The 19,378-nt window shown below is 36.8% G+C and overlaps 1 long non-coding RNA gene across 1 annotated transcript; it reads left to right on the forward strand.

The window, feature by feature from the left end:
- The first annotated feature begins 1,033 nt into the window (after positions 1 to 1,033).
- On the forward strand, positions 1,034 to 15,694 carry LOC309664275. Its single transcript, XR_014265711.1, has 3 exons — positions 1,034 to 1,751; positions 3,653 to 3,746; positions 11,370 to 15,694. It is a non-coding gene; the product is annotated as an uncharacterized lncRNA (long non-coding RNA).
- The last annotated feature ends 3,684 nt before the right edge of the window (positions 15,695 to 19,378 follow it).

The raw sequence follows: 19,378 nt of genomic DNA on the forward strand, positions 1-19,378 counted from the left end.
ATATCAGTTATTCCTAAAGATTTCGAATTAAGACTTTTAATCTTTGCATTTTTAAAATACTTTCTCACATGTAAATATTTGCTAGGAAAAACATGAAATTTTAAAGAAATGTTGTACTTATGGTCGGCTCTTTTGGACTATGGCTACTGCTGTTAATTTCCACCGTGGAGTATGCATTCACTCTTTAGTACTATAGGAGGACTTAAGTAGATTAATTTATAAGCATTGCCAGAACATTTGAAAGGAAAAGGTGGAAGAAGTAGAATTGTGTTATAGGAATCTGGGAGACATTATGGTAACTAAAGATGTATCCTCTCTTTTGGGCAGGAATGAGTCACCTTGGCCAGCATAAAATATTCCTTAAAACTATCCTTCCTTTGCTCTGATCTCATGTTCATCAAGTTATTCTTCTTCTCAGTATTCATGAAACACAAGCATATTAGTTTCTTTTTTAAAAGGCTTTATTGAGATACAATTTATATACGATAAAAATACCCACGCATGTTGCTTTCTTGAAGTAAATATTTATCATTAAATTATTCAACTTTAGTTCTGTGTGAGTTTAGGTAGAGGGGTGAACATTTTTGAGTTTGATTAATTCTGAGTTACTAGTATGGCTGAAGATCTTGAACAGTGATAAATTCATTTAGGTGGCATTTATAAAGTGTGTCCTTCAGATCCTGAGTTCCTCAGATTTTTTTTTTTTTTTTTTTTTTGCAGGAGCTTGTTTTTTATTAATTAATTTATTTGTTTATTTATTTTTGGCTGTGTTGGGTCTTTCGTTTCTGTGCGAGGGCTTTCTCTAGCTGCGGCGAGCGGGGGCCACTCTTCATCGCGGTGCGCGGGCCTCTCACTATCGCGGCCTCTCTTGTTGCGGAGCACAGGCTCCAGACGCGCAGGCTCAGTAGTTGTGGCTCACGGGCCTAGTTGCTCCGCGGCATGTGGAATCTTCCCAGACCAGGGCTCGAACCCGTGTCCCCTGCATTGGCAGGCAGATTCTCAACCACTGCGCCACCAGGGAAGCCCCCCTCAGATTTTTAATAAGTGTTATACCACCAAAGGATTCATAGTGAAAGGAATTTGGGAAACATTATTTGAAACAAAGGTAAATTGTTTTCTTTCTTCTTGACTGCTCAGAACCCTTAATGTGCTAATGTGCAGTAAGTTCAAGAAGAGTATATACTATTAATATTAGAGTCTTTTTTTCTGAGTAGTGGGATTGTGGATCTTTTAATCTTCGTTGAACTTTCTGATACGTTCTCAAAATTATCTGTGATGTACATATAATACTTAGACATGCAATAAATATTTGAATAAAGTCATATATACAGTTAGTACTTTAACTTGTAGAAAGGACATATGATAGTTAAGACAACTCTGTAGTCATTGAACTAGAACTGAACCAGTCTTTACCCAGAAAGGAAGTAGGAGGAAAATTGCCTATTCATTAAATATATGCATTTGCATTATAACAATGAGAAGTTCGGCAGGAAAAAAATTTGAAAATTTCTTGAAAAAAGCAAGGTTCTCAACTTCCATTCTAAATTACTCATATATGATATTTGGGGAACATAATTGAGCAGGATTTCTTTAAACTAAAACGTGTTATCTGAGGGAAATTCTTGACTAATGTCTCTTCCTTCCTCTCAGAGCTTTTCAACAAATCCGACAAGAATATTCTCTCTGCTAGGATAGACCTGGAGGCTACTATCTGCATGAACCGGCTCTTCCTCAGTCAGTCACATTGCTCAGTGAGTTTCATTCCTGTTAAAATAACACCTTGTAAGTCATGTGGAAAGAAGCTGCAGACTGAACAAACATGCTGAATAGTCTTACTAATGAAGATCAACATGGGAAAGTTAGCAAGTCTTTGTTTTTCCCGTCCTTATCTTTATCAGTAAATAAACATGAGTTCTTGATACTCTTTTTCACTAATGGGAGTCCCTGATTTGGACCATATTCTGGTTTCTTGTTAATGTGTAGAATTCAGGCAGGGTGAGAGGATTAGAGCATGGAGTAATGCTGTTCACACTGGAGATGAAAGAAGATAGAAGATAATAGAAGCTCCAGGGGTTCTTGCTGTCCCCCTGCCCAATTTCTCTGTTGTTCTTTCCTTTAGCTATATGATTCCAGCATAAACAACCTTAGTAAATTAGAATGTTTAGGCTTGAAGTAAGAAGAAATCAAGATGGACTACTAGAGAGTACCTTTTTAAATAAAAGCAAGTTGTGTCTTTAAATTGCAGATTCATAGTTTGAGAACTGAGATTAAACATCTTTAAAAAGACCGGTTTTAATACAAAGGTAGAGAAGTTAGGAAAGACAGATAAACAAAATGAAGAAAATAAATTATCTCTGATCACACTAGTCTCTAGATGTGCATCTATATGTCTTGTCACTCATATCTATTTTTCATTATATACTTACGTATTTTTAATAAAATTAATATCATACTGTTCTTAAACTTACTTTTGCTATTTATAGTTATGCAAGCATTTGTTCGTGTCATTATATATTCACGTACAATAACATGTTAAATTGCTGCGTACTATTTTATTATAGGAGTACTTTCTGAAAACAAACGCCATGTTATTGAATGAAGTTTGAGGGGTGGGGTTAAGTGTAAGCTTTGACTAAGATAACTGAGTTTGAATCACAGCTCCACTACTAACTTGTCATGTGACCTTGGGAAGTTACTTAGTCTCTGAATTTCAGTTTCTTCATCTATATAATGAAGTAGTAGTGCTTAACTCATAGGATTGAGTCAAAGAGTATGCAGGGTCCAAGGCTTTTGACACAAAAGGCTCTCAGAAAGGTGGCGTGCTTAGCAGTGTGCAAGAGTGCTTGTTTTCCTGCACTCTCACCACCACCTGCATTATCCAGGTTGACGTTGCACTACCTCATTTGTTTTAGTTTTTTAAAGTAAACCAAACTGCCTCCATTACTACAACTAGAAACCTTGTGTTTTAATCAAGAAAGCACAATGCAGAATGTGTTTTCATACTAAAAAAGAGAAAACAAAATATAATTTTAAAAACTCCATTAAAAATATTTATTCATTATAACTTTGTAATAACAAAAGCTTAATGCTTACTGCTTATATTTAGAACATAATAGATTATACTTTGCTGCCTCAATATCTTCTCTCATAACATATTGTAATGAATTGCTGCTCTGAAACCTGACTGTATAACCTTAAGGGGCATAGGAATAACCTGTGTATAAATAACCTAGTCAGTAAACAAGGCTGTTCTGCCTGGTCACTTTATCCTCCTCTAGGTCAGAGTGATTACACATAAGGAGAAGCTGTGTCATGGGAGGGAAAATAACACCCATTGGAGAGTCCAGTGCAGAAGAGAGTTTGGAGGAAGCATGAGTCAGAAGGATTTGAGTTGTCTCCTACCTAAAAGAGGCTTAGACACACTAGATGAGCATTTCACAAGAAAAATATAAAAACTAAAATGAGATTTTCAAAATTAACTTGTTTTATTTCAAAATCTTTTTGTAAAACGGTATTCTTACCATGATAACAACATAGTAATACCATGGAAGAAAGCAAACTTAATTGATTAGAATTGTATTTGGCATAGGGTCAAGAAAGAACTGCTACTAGCCAAACTGAAATATTATTTCTGTGTTGTCACTTTCAACAGATAAACTCACCCTATTAGAGGAAGTCTTGACTGACATGACGGTGAAAATATTTGGAAGGCAGCTATGCTCATCACTATACCACCAACGCTGAAGGTGAAAATATTTGATACAGTCCATAAGCTCAACCTGAATTTTTTTTTTTATCAAAGGAAACCATAGTTCATTTTTAAAAGCCTCTCTCAATCTTTAAACAGCTTCTTGTTAAAATGAACTTTCCCTCAGTTTACTGGAGTGAGAGAGGGCCACCTTAGAGGCCAACTATTACCACTCCATCCACGCCCCAGCCAAGGACAAAGCAGGGACCTTGTGTCTCAGGATTAGGGGAAATGGTTAAGAAGGAGAGGAAGAGAAAATTGCTTTTCCAGCCTCTCTAACTTCCCATGTAGCCTACAGAGAAAAGCAAGCATCCCTTGGGAGGAAATAACAAAAGTGCCAAACAGTAGATGGATGGATGAAACCTAAATCCCTGCAGTGTACTAGAGCTCTTGCCTTTATAAGCCACATAAGCTCTGTCCCTTGTTCATGGTGGTTATCAGAAGGCCACATGGACATTTACTACCAATTGGCCCTACCTTCCTGGGGGCCTCTAGCCTTGAAGGTGTTCCTTGGCTCAGTTCCTTTTTCTGCCAGAAATATCAAAGTCAGAGAAGGGGGGCTGGTGAAGCTGTAAAAGTCCAGTTGCCTTGTTTCCTTTTCCTGTGGCACACTTGAGGTAGCCAGTTAGACCATAAGAGGTATCCATAAGAGACCCTAAGAAACAGCTAATTGAAAGAAGTGTCAGGTAATAGATAAGCAAGCTTCTTACAAAACCACTCACCACTGTATTATCTCTAAGGTGCCCCCACGTCAGCCAAAAAAAATGATAGAAGGCCTCCATAAAATAAACATTCAAAGTTTCTGTGATCCAGTATCTTTTTATTGAGCACAGATTAGATTTCCAGGACAGGTTTTCCTTATCACATACTCTGATTTGTCAGACTTTTGATTCCTAAGAAATTTCATGACCTCACTGTGCACTGCCATCCCCCTGCCTAAACAATAACCTCAACAAGCCATATCTCTTAATTATCTTCTCAGTAAGTATTAAGGTATGACCTGATGAAAAGAATTTTTTGAAGAGTATATTGGATTGATTGTCTGAAATTCCATACCAAGCTAATGTTTTGACATTATGTGGTCACAGCCTCAGAAATGTAAACAGAAAGGACATTTCCAAATGCAGACTGGAGAGGAGATTTAACACTAACACATCGCACCTCAGTAAGGAAAAATCGCTGGAATTTTGACTGCCACACGGGTCAGACCCTTTGTCCTGTCATCTGACTTTATTCCTGTTTCATCCATGGTGCTAAAAGCATCCACCATATAAGTATAATTAGTCATTTCTTTAACTTTCCTCACTGAAGCAGCTGTCTGCAAAGATCTTCCTCACTTACTAGAAGAAATAATACCCCTTCATATAACCCAAGCTAGTCATACACTTCCTGTGGATCTTTCCTTCACCACCTTTCTCTTCTGCTTGTACATAATTATTGAGGAAGGCAGCATAATGGAAAAGGCATGGGACTTGGAGTTTGCAGAAGCACCCATGCAGCTCACTAGCTGAAGGATTTTGGGCAACTCATTCAGTCTCCCTGAGCCTATTTCCAGGATTATTATGAGACTCACATGCATCTAATATGTGTGAAATTACGTTAGTGTATAAAATACTATATAAATAAAGTAGTAGTTACTATATTCCTTTCACTTGTACCACTACCTGCATGCAAACATCTGCATCAGTACCCATCCTTCCCTCTCAGAAGCATAATTGCCCCTTCTCAGAAGCATGTCTTAGAAGCATAGTTTCTAAGTCTTTCTAGAAGGCCCCTCTCTGTTCAAGACTAGTTCCTACACTGGTGCTCATCATATCCAGTCCAGATTCCTTATGAATCTTCCTTTATTTTCTATCTTTCATCCCCTTCCTCCTATGGCTTTAGCCTTTCCTCCATTGATTTCATACTCTCAATGCAGAAACACATTCATCTTCCATTATTTTCACATTTGAAGTTCTTAAAAGACTAGTTTACTTCATACCCCAAGCTTTTTTCCAAACACTACTCCCTCTACTCCACTGAAATTGCTTTTATTAACGTAACCAATGCTATCTTTTTTTTTTTTAACATCTTTATTGGAGTATAATTGCTTTACAATGTTGTGTTAGTTTTTGCTGTATAACAAAGTGAATCAGCTATATGTATACATACATTCCCATATCTCTTCCCTCTTGTGTCTCCCTCCCACCCTCCCTATCCCACCCCTCTAGGTGGACACAAAGCACCGAGCTGATCTCCCTGTGCTATGTGGCTGCTTCCCACTAGCTATCTATTTTACATTTGGTAGTGTATATATGTCCATGCCACTCTCTCACTTCGCCCCAGCTTACCCTTCCCCCTCCCCATGTCCTCAAGTCCATTCTCTACATCTGCGTATTTATTCCTGTCCTGCCCCTAGGTTCTTCAGAACCATTTTTTTTTTTTTTTTTTAGATTCCATATATATGTGTTAGAATACGGTATTTGTTTTTCTCTTTCTGACTTACTTCACTCTGTATGACAGACTCTAGGTCCATCCACCTCACTACAAATAACTCAATTTTGTTTCTCTTTTGCCTGAGTAATATTCCATTGTATATATGTGCCACCTCTTCTTTATCCGTTCATCTGTCGATGGACACTTAGGTTGCTTCCATGTCCTGGCTATTGTAAGTAGTGCTGCAATGAACATTGTGGTACATGACTCTTTTTGAATTATGGTTTTCTCAGGTTATATGCCCAGTAGTGGGATTGCTATCTTAATTACTAAAGTTAGTGGACTCTTAGGTTTTATTCCAGTAAAAGTTCTGTGTAGGGTTTAAAATTAGTAACCACTACCTTCTTGAAACTTTGTCTTCCTTTGCATTTTGTGACATCATTTTCACTTAATTCTTCTACCTTTTTGTCTACTCTTCATTCTTTTCCCCAGGCATCTCTTCTGCTTCTACAAGAGGCTTAGAGAATTTTAGCTTGCCAAATTGAATTCTTTCTTCTTGGCTATTGGAATTATCTCAAAAAGAGTCCTATGTGTCAGGCTGATTTCATACTTTGATAATGATTTTGTGATTAAGATAACTATATAATGAAAATTGGATCATGACTACTTATTTCCCATAGACTTCTAAAGTGTCACTAGATGTAGATAAATTTTAGTACAACTAATGAGTTCAGTTGTGGCCTCATCTAAAGGTAAAAAAAGCCACAGCAGCAGCAATGAAAACAACAAAAATCCCATTATTAAACATTCCCTGAATGCTATTGTTATTGTAAAGTATTGCAGTCATTTGAGCATCTTATCCTCATCTGGTACTATTGGGCCACAAGTATTTTCTTCTCTCTTTAAGGTAGGCACCAGGTGGTAGGAAGAACTTCTCACTCATTTCTACTAAACTATGAGGTCTTTCACCAGGCTGTGAGCTCCCTGCAGACAGGGATGATGTCTTAGTCATCTGCATCCTCTCTGCCAAGTGGACCACTTGGCACATAAGCTCACAGTGAATGCTTATTGAATTGAATTAGTTTGGGTGGGTTACACTAAGCCAAATTGAGAAGGCATGAGAGTTGCTTTGGAAAGCAGTTTGAAAGTATCTTAAAATGGTAAACATAGAGTTACCATGTGACCGAACAGTTCCACTCCTAGGTATATGTACCCGGGAGAGTTGAAAACATACATTCACACAAAAACTTGTATACATATGTTCTTAGCAGTATTATTCATAATAGTCTAAAAGTGGATACAACCCAAATATCCATCAACTGATGAATGGATGAATAAAATGTGGTGTATAAATATACACAATGGAACATTATTCAGCCATAAAAAGAAGTGTAGGGGCTTCCCTGGTGGTGCAGTGGTTAAGAAGCCGCCTGCCAGTGCAGGGGACTCGGGTTCGATCACTGGTCCGGGAAGATCCCACGTGCCACGGAGCAACTAAGCCCGTGCGCCACAACTACTGAGCCTGAGCTCTAGAGCCCCTGACCCACAACTACTGAGCCCGTGTGCCACAACTACTGAAGCCCATGCACCTAGAGCCCGTGCTCCGCAACAAGAGAAGCCACCACGATGAGAAGCCCGCGCACTGCAACGAAGAGTGGCTACTCACCGCAACTAGAGAAAGCCCACACACAGCAATGAAGGCCCAATGCAGCCATAAATAAAATAAATTAAAATAAATAAATAAATAAAATGGCCTGGCACTTAGTAAGCTTTAAAAAAAAAAAAAGTGTAGTACTAATATATGCAACAATATGGATAAATCTTGAAAACATGCTGAGTGAAAGAAACCATTCAAAAAGGCTACATATTTTATGATTCTATTTATATGAAATATTCAGAATAGATAAATCCATAGAGACAGAAAGTAGATTATTAGTTGCCTAGGGATGGGATGGGAGAGAGTTGAGTGGGTGATAACTAAAGGTACAGTGATTATTTGCGGCTGATGAAAATGTAAAATTGATTGAAGGGATGTTTGCACAACTCTGAATATTTTAAAAAATCATATAATTGTACACTTTAAATGGATTTTATGATATGTTAATTATATCTTACTTTAAAAAAAAGAACACTGATAAAAGGGAACCATATATAAATCTAGACTAAAAGTCTTTGGTTAATGTGGAAGTGACTCAATAAAATTACTCATTATTATTTTGTTTTAAATGAGGAGGCATAGTAGTTGTGGGACAACTGTCGTTACTCAAGAGCCCTTTGAACATTCTCTTGGATTTCTGTTGAGAAGCAGAAATGTCAAAAATTATGTTCCTCCTCCCTAGCACCACTATTGTAATCCAAGGACAGCTTTTTGAAGCTTATTCAAAGACAGGCCAGGTTTCTGTTCCTCTTGGGATATTTTGATGATGGATGGATGGATAGATAGATAGATAGATAGATGGTTACACCACTTGGGAAAAAAACAAACAAGTACAAAACTTGCCCTTCTGTAAATGTAATTCAAAGAGTTCTTTTTTGTGGATCTTTGGAATTCGTAAGAATTTTGATAGCTTTTCTGTTATCATACTTTTGACATCTCAGCAATTGATTCTGTCTTCTCTTTTACTGTGGTTGAGGGAACATCTGTTGAGACTCATTATCTAGGCTCCCATTTGCTAGCCTTTTTTCTAGGGTCAATGATTTGTTTATTTCTAGGCAGAATTTTTTAAAATAAAATGACCATTGCTTCTCTAAGAATGTATCCCAAAAAAAAGTAAAAGTGAAAGGGTAACTGAGTCTGGTACAGACTTAGAGCACCTGTACAGCTGGTACAATTGTCAGTCATTTTAAGCTCTGTGGAGATGCACTTGGAAAATGGGGGACATATCTATCTATCTACTCTTCCAGAGAGAGCTAGTGATTAAATAGATAGTGCTTTAAAAATGTTTTGAATTAAAGATATTTTAATGCATAAATATACTGTAACTCATTCAAACATGTCTATTTAGGAATGAAGCTCTTTGATCTTGGACCCTGTAAGAGGAAATACTGCCCTGATGATTTAGAACAGTGCTGTCCCATAGAAATATAACATGAGCTACAAATGTGAGCCAAATATGCAAATTTTTAATTTTCTAATACCTAAATTAAAAATGTAAAAAGAAACAGGTGAAATTTGTTTTAATATATTTCATTAACTTAATATATCCAAAATATTATTTCAACATCTAATAAATTTGAAATTATTGAGATACTTTATATATTGTTTTTCATTCTAAGTCTTTAAGATTCGATGTGTGTTTTACACTTACAGCCAATCTCAATTCAGACTGGCCACCTTTCAAGTGCTCAATAGCAGCATGTGGATAGTGGCTACAAACCGGACAGCATAGATTTAGAATTTAGAACTTTTTATTCTGATTATAGCAAGGGGATGAACCATAGGAAGAAGCCAAATGGCAGTTTGTTAAATAGAGGAAGACTGTCCCATAAGGAAAAAAAAAAAACTTTCCTATGTCAGATTATAATCTAAAGTCGGACTTTTTGCATTTCCTTTGATGACTCTTAAATTACTCTTACAGACATATTTCATTGAAAAGTAACCTTAATTGGTCAAATGAAGAAAAAAATATATGTAGTAGTTAGAAATATTTAATTATTTTCTTCTGAATGGAACCTCTGAAAGAATCTGACAGGCCAGATCTTCTGTAACTTCAGTAATTGAAAAGAGCAGAGAGTTTGTGAACTGTACTTACGTTTAATAACCCCAGTATTCAAAAACACTTTGCAACCTATATTCTATGGTATAAATATTTTATATCATGCCAATATCAATAATATTTTCTTCATTTATCCATGTACCTAAATAGGAAACTTTAATTGCCAGAGTTGAAAAGCTTTGAATTACAGAGCTATTCTAAGAAAGCCTCTAAACTGAGACCTTCTCTGGAAAAAAAAATCAGTACAGGGGAAACTTCTTCTAGTTTCTCCTCCAATGCCCCAACTTCCCCCATCAAAAAATAGTATATCTAAAAGTCTGTTTGACTAAGTATACCTTTTATTTAAAATAATATTTACGGGCTTCCCTGGTGGCGCAGTGGTTGACAATCTGCCTGCCAATGCAGGGGACACGGGTTCGAGCCCTGGTCTGGGAAGATCCCACATGCCGCGGAGCAACTAGGCCCGTGAGCCACAATTACTGAGCCTGCGCGTCTGGAGCCTGTGCTCCGCAACAAGAGAGGCCGCGATAGTGAGAGGCCCGCGCACCGCGATGAAGAGTGGCCCCCGCTTGCCACAACCAGAGAAAGCCCTCGCACAGAAACGAAGACCCAACACAGCCATAAATAAATAAATAAAATTAAAAGTATGTGTCACATTAAAAAAAAAAATTTTTTTAAATAAAAAAATAAAAAAATAATAAATAAAATAATATTTACGTTGGGAACAAAAAGAAAGTTTAGATGAAGTTATAGACAGTTCTCAATAGGGATTTATTTTAACAACATGATTTTTTTGACGCTTAGCAAATTATCAAATATTGTTATTTAATAGTGTGTGAAATCGGCTGGGTTACACAAATAAACTTACATTGCAGTCTGCTACCTCTTGAGCTCTGCATGAAGCTCTCCCTGCCCCCTTCCCAGCCACACTCTGGCTCCCCAGGCCTTCCTCTCAACCTCACAGATTTCTGGCACTAGTATCAGCAGAGGAAAGACTGAGGATGAAGGCAAGTGGATTAAAACAATGGGGAAGGGAAGAAGACAGAGTAGGCGAAGTACCTTGTGACCTTAAAATAACGAGCCACATTTTCCTGTGTGTCTGGTGAACTGTCTTTAAAGACAATTCCAAAAAAAAAAAAAGCTATAAAAATGTTTAAAGGCAACATCCTTCAGCTAGGAGCCTGCCCTACCAAGTTTGCTGCTTTGAAGCTCAACACACATCTGAATTTAACGGCAAAGCAGATTTCAGTACGTTTGGAAGGTGAGGAATGGGGGTGAGGTGAGGATTAGTCTTACTGTTTGAAAATCATTGTTTATAAGTCATATTACGATCTATTGAAATAATTGATAAAAGAAGTAGTGTTCCCCCTGCTGCCATCTATCATAAAAAATAATCAGGCCTTCTTGGTTGAGATGGAAATAAATTTCCAATTTTGTTTATTCAGGGTAAAACTCTGCTGTGTGCCTCTAAACTTTTCAAAATTTTTCAGTTTTTTACACGGAAGCAACAACACAGTGAATGAGCAAAGAGTGAAAACTTCAATGCAAGTAAGATTTCTAAGTAGCTGTGGTACACAGAATTAAGATTTTGATATCCTAATCCCCAGAACCTGTGAATATGTTACCTTACATGGCAAAAGAGACATTGCAAGTGTAATTAAGGATTGAGATGGGAAGATTATTCTGGATTATCTGGGTGGACCCAGTGAAATCACAAACCTCCCTTTAAAAGGGAGGCAAGAAGGTCAAAGCCAGAGAAATAAAACATGAGGGTTAGAAGCAAATGTTGGAATGATGTACTTTGAAGGTGGAGGAAGGATCTATGAGCCAAGAAATGCAGGCAGCCTCTGGAAGCTGGGGAAAGAAAGGAAACAGAATCTCCCCAGGGCCTCTAGAAGGATTTAAACCTAAGACGTCTCAGACTTCTGACTTCCAGAACTGTAAGATAATAAATTTGTGTTGCTGTAGGCCATTAAGCTTGTGGTAATTCACTACAGCCGTGATTTATACAACATATGCCACAACCCTCTGCAATTACTTTTTCACCAATTATAGTTTCCATCCTCATACTTATTTGTCATAATTTCATTGCCAATAGCAGGAACTTCTAATGGTGTGAAGTCCATCATATGAGGAAAGCAAAACATATCTGTATATATAAAGCCAACCATACCAGCAAGTAAGGCTGCCTGTTTTCATTTATCAAATTCATTCAACTAATGCTTATTGAATAAAGAAGTGAACAAGACCAACAAAATTTCTGCCCAGATGGAACTTACATCCTAATGGAGGAATAAACAAACAATGCAAGTTCATGTGATGATAACTTTTCCTGGTAAATGTCAATACTGGCTGATACTGGAAAATTAAAGTAAGTGTCTCTTTGTAAACCCAACTGCCAAGTTCATGAACCCTTTACTACCACAAAATATGTTTTTCCTGAGGCATTCAAGTAAAACCACCAGGGGTTCTTCAAGACATCTCATCTATTTCATATCAACTTTCTCAAACTTTATGGATAATCAATTTCTAAAGTGAATAAAGGCATAAGTGAATATCATAGCTTCTGTCCCTAGGATCCATCTCTAGCCTAAATGCCGTGTTCTGACCAACATCCCAGAATAACCCAGGACTGTTTAGTCTCACATTGGCTCCAGAATGTCTGTATGAGAGGGCCTTAAGGATTGTAATTTCATTGAAAGTGTGGCTAGGAGACTTGTCTTAAAGCTGTATTTGACTAGCAAGCACACTGTTTATTTGGGAAATAGTGATATAGATTGGGGGTGGAATTCAAAAGCTTCCCCTAAGCTACTCTTTGGTACTGCCACTACAACACAGGTAACTAGAGAGCTGAAGAAGATCTAGTTACTGCCATGGGCAACTTGGGAGAAGTTCTGGTCCAAATGAAGGGAAGGTTGAGCTCAAGGGAATCAAAAAGCACAGTTAGCTAGACATATGGCACGTACCAACCAAGTTCTGTTAATGTGCTGCCTTTGCATTACTTGGGAGTAGAGCACCTCCCAACAAAATGTGGAAGTATACTTTTCTTACCTTTATGCCTGAAATAATTAACCAGTAACTATCTCAAGTGACTATAAGTGATATTTAATGGAACTGCACAGGTAGTTTCATACTATCTGTGTTTTTGCCCAACAAAATTAAACTCCAAGTAGGAAGTAAGTCTACATGCAAAAACAGATTTAAAATTAAGAGACATCCTTCAGGGACTTCCATGGTGGTCCAGCGGTTAAGACACCACGCTCCCAATGCAGGGGGCCCGGGTTCGAGCCCTGGTCAGGAAACTAGATCCCACATGCCGCACCTAAGACCCAGCGCAGCCAAATAAATAAATTTTTTTTTTTTTAAAAAAGGAGACATCCTTCATTCCTTTCTTTCCCTTAACCTTTATATTCAATTTAACAGCAGCTTCTAAAACTTTATCTCCAAAATATCACCTGTTTATTCTATTTATTTTCATTTCTTTTATTATAATCCCAGTTCAAGCCACCATCATGTTTTAGTTAGACCTTAACTTTGTTCAGTTAAGGTCTAAGCAAAAGTTAAGGTCCCTTGCTTCTCTACAATCCATTCTTTAAGAGCAGCCATGATAATACTTTTGATTTTATTGAAAAAAATTTAAAACTCAGTAAATACAAAGAATTTTACAACAAATGCTAGTGTACTCACCACCTGGAATTAGTAAGTTATTAATATTTTGTCTTTACATATGAATGACATTACAAATATGATAAAAATAGGTATTACATGTATTGTGATGTCATCTTTGTTTCTTTCTTCAGCCCCATAGCCCAGAACTAATCACCACCTTAAATTTGGTGTTTGTCCTTCAAGGCTGTTTTTATACCTTTACTCGATATATGTGTTTATAAACAAAATATAGAATTGTTTGTATGCTTAAAACATCTATATAAAAGCTATCATTCTGCACCTTCTTTTTTTCGACTGAACATTACTTTGTTGAAAGCTATCCATGTTGATTCTTACAAATCTTGTTTATTCATTTTAATTGCTGTGTATTGTATTCCACTGTATGAATAAAATACAACCTACTCTTCAGTTTTGCTACTGATTGATGTTTAGGTTGCTTTATATTTTTCTATTTTTGGCCGTGTTGGGTCTTCGTTGCTGCGCGTGGGCTTTCTCTAGTTGTGGCGAGTGGGGGCTCCTCTTCTTTGTGGTGCACGGGCTTCTCACTGCGGTGGCTTCTCTTGTTGCGGAGCACAGGCTCTAGGCCCATGGACTTCAGTAGTTGTGGCACACGGGCTCAGTAGTTGTGGCGCACGGGCTCGGTTGCTCTGCGGCATGTGGGATCTTCCCAGACCAGGGCTCGAACCTGTGTCCCCTGCATTATCAGGCGGACTCTTAACCACTGCGCCACCAGGGAAGCCCCTAAAGTAATATTTTTAAAACACAAGTTAGATCACAGTCTTCCCCTGCTTAAAACCTCCAGTGACCTCCCACTGCTAAACATTTTGCCTTGACCCACAAATCTGTTCTTCATGATCTTGGGGAAGCCTTTTCTGATCACCCAGTCAAACACACCTCCCCCCACCCCCTCCCGCCCGGCAACACTCTATTTACCTCATCCTGTTTAATTCTCTTCCCGGCACGTATGTTTTTATCTCTTCATGGTATGTTCTTCAGTGTTTGATTAATCCCCCCCACCCCCCGCTACCCTACTCCAACCCAACTAGAATTTGAGCTTCATAACAGACAGGACTTTGTCTTTTTTACTGTGGTATCCACCAGTGCCTTGAACAATGCTAGTGCACACTTAGGTTTTTATTAACAAAATGAAACAATGACCTTACCATAATTCTGTACAGTTTGTAGTATATATTGGTATATAATAGAATGTGGACCCATTCTCAATAATGCTTAGAATAATGCTTTGTATATGGTAGGTTCTCAACAGATATTGTTTGATAAATGGTTTGTTGTTTTTGTCATTATCATAAAATTCTGAATTAAGAAACTTATGCTCAGTGTTAGATAGTAAAAAAAAAAAAGTGTTGCATAGTGAACAAAACTAGGTAAGCAGCATTCATCATATTTTTCTTGATGGGGTTTCCTTCTTTCCAGATATACTGCATATCATAGAAGCCCTACAACCAGACTTGTATCAGCTAAGAAGATTGGGATATGACTACAACAGCCTTTCCAGGAGAAGAAAGGGTTACAATACAGAGGAAATCTGGTTTCAGAACAATGGGGAACACATATAGAATAGTGGTTAAGAGCATGGGTTCTGGAGGTAGTCAAATCCGGGTTTTAATCCTGGGTCTGCCACTTGTTAGGGTAACCCAGGACCACCTACCTTCTGTAATTTTCTCTAATTTTAGCAACTGCAAAATAAGGAAAACAATGTCTTTATAGCATATAGATGAAATGAACTGATACAGTAAAGCATCTGCACAGTGCCTGCCACCAAAGTGCTCAATAAATAGTAACAGTTAATATTATTAAATGGAAGTTATTATATATTCCCAGATGTTATATAATGTAAATACAGAGATTTTAACTTTTAATGGCATTTTAAGACTACAGTCTGGTTATAATGTAGTAAGGAATACTTTTTCACTGTAAGAACAAATTGCCTTAGATGATTTACTTCTTGTCTTGACTTCTAGTTTTCATTGATGAATTATTATAGATTTGTGCAAATTTCAAGCAATATTGACTAAGCTTTTTATTTTTAAAAGTTCATTACTTTACTGATACATTTATATAAATATACATAACATTTTAGATAATGCATAAATGTGATCATATACATGTTTTCATAGTGAAGTTTTTTTTTTTTAATGTTTTTGTTTGTTTTTATAAATTTATTTATTTATTTTTGGCTGTGTTGGGTCTTCGTTTCTGTGCGAGGGCTTTCTCTAGTTGTGGCAAGCGGGGGCCACTCCTCATCGCGGTGCGCGGGCCTCTCACTATCGCGGCCTCTCTTGTTGCGGAGCACAGGCTCCAAACGCGCAGGCTCAGTAGTTGTGACTCGCGGACCCAGTTGCTCCACGGCATGTGGGATCTTCCCAGACCAGAGCTCGAACCCGTGTCCCCTGCATTGGCAGGCAGATTCTCAACCACTGCGCCACCGGGGAAGCCCCTGAAGTTTTTTTTTAAATATCTCTCTCCCCCGTCTTGAGCCGCTTTACACCCCATTCCCATAGTAGCCCGTGTTAATAGCCTAATATGTATCCATCCATTTTTTTCTCTTGATTTATCCAATTCTGTGCAAACTATTCATAATATACTTATATACCTATGCAAATACAGGGTTTTTTGATTATTAATTTTAAAAATGAGACCATATTCTCAAGCATGTTGCTTTTCTCACCCAGCAATACCCAGAGGAACAATTCACTTGGGTATAATGTGAACTCATATTTTAATGGCAACACAATATTCTATGATTTATATATAACATTATGTATTCAGCAATCCCCCAACTTCTGAGCATTCATTTTGTTTCCATTTCTGGCACTACAAATTATGCTACAATAAACATATTTATATGTCTTTATCTACTGATGTGTTTATTTCTTTGGGACAGATTCCCAGGAGAAGGACTGCTAGGTTGGAGGACATGTTTATTTTTAATTTTAATAGATATTGACAAATCTTTTCTACCAACAGTAAGAAATGTAAAAACATTTTGTGTCACTTTTACAGAAAATGGCACTTGTACATAGTAGTTTTGTAGCAATAAATGTGACATCTTTTTTTAAAAAAAGAACAAACTTCTGGTAAGGAAGTTTCAAACAAAAGAAGCATTCCATTGGGATATGTCCTCCTTTTTTAATTACTGTAATTGGGAAGTAGAGTTGGGTAGGGGATGGGGGCAGGGAGCAGGAGACTTGAAGAAGAAAGGATACTGAAATAGAAATCCTTCCAAGTTTACTTTCATCAATAGGTGACTTTCCCCTCCATAAGTGTGCTGTCCTAAAACAGGATGTCTGAGCATCCTGGTAATACACGGTCGTATGGCTGTTACACACTTTTTCTTGCAAGTTCAGTGGCTTCGTATTCTTTTGGCTAAATGTTTTGTGGTGTACAGAATGCTGAAATATAACACTTAAACATTTTTCACTAATTTCCTCTGGTAAGAAGATAGTCTATCTTGTGAAAGTTTAGATGATGCTATCAAGTCCCTCAGGAAGTTCAAATTTAATCGTTCAGTTCACTACATTTATAGTGCATCTTTGTAGGGAGTAGAATAAAATACCATCATTTACTTATTGGAATGAAAAACATCTTGATAAATTTATCAAACTGTTCCTGTTAATGGGAAGAACACTAATAGATGCTAGTTAGCATTTTGAAAATTTCTCCTTTAGTAATTTCCATGAGGAAATGTGAGTTCTGTGCACAGTAGATATATAATAAGTAAGAAATATTTATATACTTAATTTGCACATTTACTTTAAAAATATGATAGAAAGATGAAAATTGGCTAAAAAGGTCAAAATGGTAAAAACTTAAAACTGTAAAACCTCTTTCCTACATATCAACAGGAAAAGAGCCTGATTAATTCATGGTCAAGTGAGCTAATGACAAAGGATAGCATGAAGATGAAATTTGAAACAAAGGAGATATAAAATTTAAATTATTTCAAGAATAAATCAAACAAACACTCCTACAAATATGTTTCATTAAACATGAAAATATAGTTTTCAATATAATTTTGTCGAAGTATTCTTAGCTTGCTTTCTCAACACATTGAGAAACTTAGGTAACGAGAATACTACCTTAATTTCTTATCACTTTCGTTTTCTTGCTTCTTGCATTATTGTACTTAAGATGAGAGCATTCTGGAAAATATTTATGTATATTTTACTGAGAAATTTGTCAACTTTTTAAAGGACTAAACAGACTCAATTTTACAGTTTTTAAAAAATATAACAACTCAAATTAAGTGGGTAATATGTTCATGAAAAAGGGGAGAGATTCTTACTCTGTTCCTGCAAAAAGTCAGGGGCAGGATATATAATATTCTTTTGCAGTACCGTTAGGATTGTCATTCTTCGTCAGCTCTAGGTTTGGATAAGCTCTAGGCCTGGTCTTCATCAGGTTTCCACTGAACTGAAGAGAAAGGAGTGAAGGTACAACCAGGCATATCTCACAGAGTGGGAGTGGCTAAGAAGTACCATATCTCTTCTTTTAAGTCTAAATCTTCAAAGAGGGTAATGATTAGAGGGTAGTTTAAACTATCAAGCCAAGGAAATGCACACACCTAATACCTAACTGTCAAAGGGGCGATTCACAGCTTGGTTGCATAACTGGAGGAGAAAAAGAATCTTTGGGATTAGAATAAACAAACATATATACAAACAGTTGTACAAGATCTGACAAAACTCCAAGTGGTTCTTCCCATAATTTGGAGGATTTTTTAAGAAGGGTGCCTAGACATCCAAAGCTTATCTAGTAACAACTCAAATTCAACACAAATCAAACAAATTATCTTCCTAACCTGCTCCTCTGCTTTTGACTCCTTTTCTGTATGACAGAGCCTATTAACTGGGTTCTATTTATATTTTGTATTCTGTTATTCTATCTGTGTTTTTAGAGAAATCAGAACAGGAAAACCTCACTGAATTAACTCTAAGAAATTTTATGTAATATAACCTCTCTAGACTTCAGTTCCTCATTTGTACATGAGGAATCAAGCCATGTAGGTCAAAAGAATATAGAACTCAGAAACCAGAAACATCTGTTCATACCCCAACTCTGCCACTTACCATGTGTGTTGTCTTGGAAAATTTTAGCAACTTATCTGCATCAGTCTCCTTGTTTTTACATGTTTTGACTTAATGATTTATCTGATAATGTTTCCATGTTTGTTGACATATTGAAGAAAGTTAAATGTTAGCTTTAAGAGAGCCATAAAATTAGTAGACATAGATTACATAGCTTGTATATATTGTAGTTTTTTTTTTTAAATATTAGAGTTGAAAGGCTCCTAGGAAAGTGCTTCAATCCACTTGACTCTCTCTACAACCATGTTCCTGGCTGCCTCTAGCTGCCTCCACCTGAAATGTCCTCCTCCCCATGTCCGTTATGTATTTTCTAGCCACACTTCAAAGCCCAACTCAAGTCTCATCCTCTCACTGAAACCGTATCTGAATATTTCAGTGAAAATTAAACAATAATTGAAATTTCTGTAATAACAATACTTAAATTCATTATGTATTTCCACCCTTAGCAGTGTATAATAAACTATTTGTTTTCCATGCATGACTTGTGCTTAAATTATTCGTTCTCTTATTTACTTCCTGTAAACTCATTGAAAGTCTACTATATACTCTGAGATCTAGGACTTTATGTAATGTTTCTTTGTAAAATGGGAATGGAAATTCCTATTTCTTAAGGTTGTGGAAAATTGAATAAGATAACATATATGTAAGTGCCTGGCCTGTGTTATGGTTTAAATGTCTTTTTTCTTTCTTTTTTGTCAACAGCTATTTTATGAAAATTTTTT

The sequence above is a fragment of the Balaenoptera physalus genome (genome assembly GCF_965194825.1).
Source record: "Balaenoptera physalus genome assembly, chromosome: 7".
In the NCBI taxonomy this organism is placed as follows: Eukaryota; Metazoa; Chordata; class Mammalia; order Artiodactyla; family Balaenopteridae; genus Balaenoptera; species Balaenoptera physalus.